This window comes from Triticum urartu, chromosome 2A (assembly GCF_056163025.1).
Source record: "Triticum urartu cultivar PI428250 chromosome 2A, HENAU_Tu73, whole genome shotgun sequence".
Lineage (NCBI taxonomy): Eukaryota > Viridiplantae > Streptophyta > Magnoliopsida > Poales > Poaceae > Triticum > Triticum urartu.
Genome location: NC_141874.1, coordinates 517,884,345 through 517,890,617, shown reverse-complemented (window position 1 = coordinate 517,890,617; position 6,273 = coordinate 517,884,345).

Genomic DNA, 6,273 nt, shown 5'->3' with positions numbered 1-6,273 from the left:
TCCATCATTGAGGAACATCATGCCCTCATGGGTGCGGTGATTGAGAAGATTCAGTCCACAAAGAGCAGACTGAATGAAGCCTACACAAGCCTTCTAACAGACTTTGAGGTAAGCAATACAATTATGTAAAAAGAAAGTCACAGTGTGGACAGTAGCCCCAGAGACTCTGTCCAGGGTTCGGAAAGAAGTGGCGAACAGAGGACCAAATAGTTTTTCGCAGGGGACTAACCATATATGTCTATGTGAATAAGCAAGCGTCGTTGTTAGCCGCGACTTCTCATGTTGCCGAAGTCTCCAGACTAAAGCAGAGGCTGGAGCAGACCGAGGAAGAGCTCGTTCATGTGAAAAACAGCTGGAGGACAATCAAGGTATTCAATCATTTTATGCTTGTCCAGAAAGTATGAATGTTTTTGCGCTGACCATAGTGCCATGATATTTTCGTAGGGGCGGCGACCGGGGTGGAGGCCCTCAAGAAGGCGCTGGCCAAGGCCGAGGAGAGAGTGGTAAAGGAAAAGGCCGCCCAAGAAAAGCATGAGGCCAGGGTTGGTGAGGTCCAGCAGGAGCTCCAGGATGTCGTGAAGAAATACGAGTCCTTGGAGCGCCAGAATGCGGACCAAGAGTCCGAACTCGCTAAGGCCCGCCAAAGTGCGCAAGAGGCCCAGGTCAAAGCCTAAGGCTGCCCTCTGGGAGGTCCAAGAGGCCAAGAAGATCACGGCGGGTAAGGCTTTTATTATGCAAAGCAAGTATGTGAGGAAGAGGTATCTCTTACTGAACTGGATTTGGAGTTCTCCGAGGGCGTTTGCGGATTTGCCGCGCAGTGTTTCTGACGCTACGGAATTCTTCTAAGCTGAAGAGGGGAGCTCAACGGAGAAGTTGTTATGGTCGCAATACCTTGCGCCAGAACATCCGGTGCCCTTTAGCGACCAGCTAAAACAGTTGGTCGAGCTGAATAGGGTGGCCGAACTAGCCATGAAGGATTTAATAATCCGGCTGTGGCCTGCAAAAAATATACCCGGCAGCTACTCCGGACTCGTGAAGCGGCTGGTCAATGCATGTCCTTGGCTTGACGCCATCAAGCGGTCAGTCTGCATAGAAGGTGCGTGGATGGCCTTCACCCGTGTCAAGATACAATGGGCGAAGATGGATGCCGTCAAGCTCGCGACTGAAGGACCGGCCGCGAGCAAGGAGCACCGCATGCCCAAGCGGTATTTTGAAGATGTTCTGAAGGGATCCCGCATTGTAGCGGAGCAATGTGCTAAGGACATTATTTTTGAATGAATACATTCATGTTATCCCATCATGTATGATGAAAACAATGCTGATATGTAATATAATGCTATGTTGTTTATTATTTAAAGTTTTACCTCCTGTGTGGCCGTTTTATCAAGTCTGAGAGTTGGCCAGTCGTCAGCTTCAGCCCCCACGTAGGTAGTACGGGGGTGTTCGGGATGAATCTAAACACTCTTTATCCACGAATTTTTTCCCTTGAAAGAGGTGTTTAGCGCAACGAACGAGGCAATCGGACTATGTGGCTTTACCACCCTCACTTAGCCATAGGAGTTTGACAATAAAAATTTAGGCGCAGCCCCTAGTATCCGAACTAGGGTGTTGTAAACACCTGATCGGATAAGAAACGATTCATCGCATAATGCGTAAAAAATGGCTAAAGATTTGAAACCTCCGAAGAGCTGACCGGCTCACGCCGCACCATGATAGTCAGTTTTTGGCTTTCTCTACTGAGGTGCTCATCCGGATAAACCAGGACACAGTCGCAGTAGTTCTCCCTTTACTACCCTAGCCGATATAGTGGAACGTAAGGTAGTAAGCACAGGAGCCGGGCAACCCAACTATTGACCAAAGACATGATTCGGAGCCAATGCATATAATGCTAAATTTGGGGTGCCGAACTATACTGTAAAAAGTGTTTGGACTTTGTTGCCGTAGTATGGGGTGCAATGAAGCCCCTGGCAGATTAAAACGTACCAAAGTGTACGGGTGCGATTTGATATGATTATCAAAAGAGCAAGCTAGTGTCGTAGGAGTTGGGCTGCAAACTATTCCCATTATAGTTTGACTAGTACGTCAAAGCGTATTTGTACAAGTAGTGCAATAAGCAACAGGGCTACTTAATATGCCACAACCAAGGGAGAGTTGTGTGCAGGTCCTGAAAACAGGTAGAGTGATTGTTAAAGAGACCACCTAGAAATTCCCTTATACGTCAGTATCTTGTGACGTCTTGGTGTATCTATCCTTTCGAAAGGACCTGTGGTCAGGCCGTCAGGAAGGGCCTGTGGAAAAGAAACCTGAAAAGGAAAAAAAGAAAAGAAAAAGTGAAAGTATGTTTGTCCAGGGGAGGTCGAGCCGTATTATGGACCACGCTCTAGTTCTGCCTCCGTCTATGCCCATGGTATTTTGAGTGCGTAGTTATGTACGTGCGGTACGGATGCCGCCACTTGGTAGGGGCTGGGACGGAGGCCGAATTGCTAGTCGAGCTCTTGATGAGCTGGGCTGTCCTGCTGCGGAGTAGTCCGGACTCGTTTGACGGTGCTCGGGAGCTCGGCCGCCGAATTGAGGTTCTACTTGAAGAGGCCACTCTATACTTCTGCTGCTAAAGTGATACGTCTCCAACATATCTATAATTTATGAAGTATTCATGCTATTATATTATCAACCTTGGATGTTTCATATGCATTTATATGCTATTTTATATGATTTTTGGGACTAACCTATTAACCTAGTGCCCAGTGTCAGTTTCTGTTTTTCCCTTGTTTTCGAGTTTTACAGAAAAAGAATATCAAACAAAGTCCAATTGACATGCCAATTTTTGACGTTTTTTATGGACCAAAAGAAGACCCCGGAGTAAAAGAGTTGGGCCAGGAGAGTCCCGGGGCGTCCACGAGGGTGGGTAGCACGCCCACCCCCCCCCCCAGGCGCGTGGGCCTGCCTTCTGGATGCCTCAGGCACCTCCTTGACGTGAGATCGACGCCAAAAATTCCTATAAATACAGAAACCTCGGAAAAATTAACCTAGATCAGGAGTTCCGCCGCCAGAAGCCTCCGTAGCCACCGAAAACCAATCTAGGACCTCTCTGGTACCCTGCCGAAGGGGGCCATCATCACCGGACGACATGGAGGAGGATCCCGGAGGGGCCATCATCTCCATGAAGGCCAAGGACCAGAGGGAGAACCTCTCCCCATCTAGGGGGGGTCCATGGAGGAGTAAGCACAGGGGGGAGAACCACTCCTCCTCTCTCTTGGTGGCACCGGAGTGCCATCGAGAGGGGAATCATCGCCACGGTGATCATCTTCATCAACATCACCATCATCATCACCATCCCCATCTCTTTTATGCGGTCCACTCTCCTGCACCCCGCTGTAATCCCTACTTGAACATGGTGCTTTATGCCACATATTATGATCCAATGATGTGTTGCCATCCTATGATGTTTTGAGTAGATATCTTCTGTCTTTGGGTTGATTGATGATCTAGATTGGTATGAGTTGTATGTTTTACTTTGGTGCTGTCCTATGGTGCCCTCCGTGTCGTGCAAGCGTGAGGGGTTCCCCCTGTAGGGTGTTGCAATACGTTCATGATTCGCTTATAGTGGGTTGGTGAGTGACTGAAACACAAACCCGAGTAAGGGGGTTGTTGCATATGGGAATAAAGAGGACTTGATGCTTTAATTCTATGGTTGGGTTTTACCTTAATGATCTTTAGTAGTTGGGGATGCTTGCTAGAGTTCCAATCATAAGTGCATATGATCCAAGTAGAGAAAGTATGTTAGCTTATGCCTCTCCCTCATATGAAACTGCAATAGTGATTACCGATTGCTACCTCTTGAGCACTGCATTGGTTTTCCCTTGAAGAGGAAAGGGTGATACTGCAAAGTAGCGTAAGTATTTCCCTCTGTTTTTGAGAACCAAGGTATCAATCCAGTAGGAGGCTACGCGTGAGTCCCTCGCACCTACACAAAACAAATAAATCCTCGCAACCAACACGATAAGGGGTTGTCAATCTACACACGGTCACTTACGAGAGAGAGATCTGATAGATATGATAAGATAATATTTTTGGTATTTTTATGATAAATATGTAAAGTAAAATAAAAGGCAATGAAAATAACTAAGTGTTGGAAGATTAATATGATGGAAGATAGACCCGGGGGCCATAGGTTTCACTAGTGGCTTCTCTCAAGAGCATAAGTATTTTACGGTGGGTGAACAAATTACTGTTGAGCAATTGACAGAATTGAGCATAGTTATGAGAATATCTAGGTATGATCATGTATATAGGCATCACGTCCGAGACAAGTAGACCGACTCCTGCCTGCATCTACTACTATTACTCCACACATCGACCGCTATCCAGCATGCATCTAGAGTATTAAGTTCATAAGAACAGAGTAACGCTTTAAGCAAGATGACATGATGTAGAGGGATAAATTCATGCAATATGGTAAAACACCATCTTGTTATCCTCGATGGCAACAATACAATGCGTGCCTTGCTGCGCCTACTGTCACTGGGAAAGGACACCGCAAGATTGAACCCAAAGCTAAGCACTTCTCCCATTGCAAGAAAGATCAATCTAGTAGGCCAAACCAAACTGATAATTCAAAGAGACTTGCAAAGATAACCAATCATACATAAAAGAATTTAGAAAATCCAAATATTGTTCATAGATAAACTTGATCATAAACCCACAATTCATCGGTCTAAACAAACACACCGCAAAACAAGATTACATCGAATAGATCTCCACGAGAGCGGGGAGAACATTGTATTGAGATCCAAAAAGAGAGAAGAAGCCATCTAGCTAATAACTATGGACCCGAAGGTCTGAGGTAAACTACTCACACATCATCGGAGAGGCTATAGTGTTGATGTAGAAGCCCTCCGTGATCGATGCCCCCTCCGGCGGAGCTCCTGAACAGGCCCCAAGATGGGATCTTGTGGATACAGAAAGTTACGGTGGTGGAGTGAAGGTTTTGGCTCCATCTCGGATCGTTTAGGGGTACGTAGGTATATATAGGAGGAAGGAGTACGTCGGTGGAGCAACAGGGGGCCCATGAGGGTGGAGGGCGCGCCTGGGGGGTAGGCACGCCCCCCTACCTCATGGCTTCCCTGTTGGTTGCTTAACATAGGGTCCAAGTCTCCTGGATCATGTTCGTTCTGAAAATCACGTTCCCGAAGGTTTCATTCCGTTTGGACTCCGTTTGATATTCTTTTTCTGCGAAATTCTGAAATAGGCAAAAAACAGCAATTCTGGGCTGGGCCTCCGGTTAATAGGTTAGTCCCAAAAATAATATAAAAGTGAATAATAAAGCCCAATAATGTCCAAAATAGAAGATAATATAGCATGGAGCAATCAAAAATTATAGATACGTTGGAGACGTATCAAGCAACCCCAAGCTTAATTCCTGCTCGTCCTCGAGTAGGTAAATGATAAAAACAGATTTTTTGATGTGGAATTCTACTAGGCATAATTTCAATGTAATTCTTCTTAATTGTGGCATGAATATTCAGATCCGAAAGATTCAATATAAAAGTTTAATATTGACATATAAATAATAATACTTCAAGCATACTAACTAAGCAATTATGTCTTCTCAAAATAACATGGCCAAAGAAAGTTCATCCCTATAAAATCATATAGTTTAGTCATGCTCCATTTTCGTCACACAAGAATGCTCTCATCATGCACAACCCCGATGACAAGCCAAGCAATTGTTTCATACTTTAGTAATCTCAAACTTTATAAACCTTCACGCAATACATGAGTGTGAGCCATGGATATAGCACTATGGGTGGATTAGAGTATAATGATGGGGGTTATGTGGAGAAGACAAAAGGGAGAAAGTCTCACATCAACGAGGCTAATCAATGAGCTATGGAGATGCCCATCGATTGATGTTAATGCAAGGAGTAGGGATTGCCATGCAACGGATGCACTAGAGCTATAAATGTATGAAAGCTCAACAAAAGAAACTAGTGGGTGTGCATCCAGCTTGCTTGCTCACGAAGACCTAGGGCACTTGAGGAGGCCCATTGTTGGAATATACAAGCCAAGTTCTATAATGAAACATTCCCGCTAGTATATGAAAGTGACAAAACAAGAGACTCTCTATCATGAAGATCATGGTGCTACTTTGAAGCACAAGTGTTGAAAAAAGGACAGTAGCATTGTCCCTTTTCATTTATTTTGGGCCTTATTTTTTTGGCCTTTCTCTTTTTTTATTGGGACAATGCTCTATTAAATGATGATCATCACACT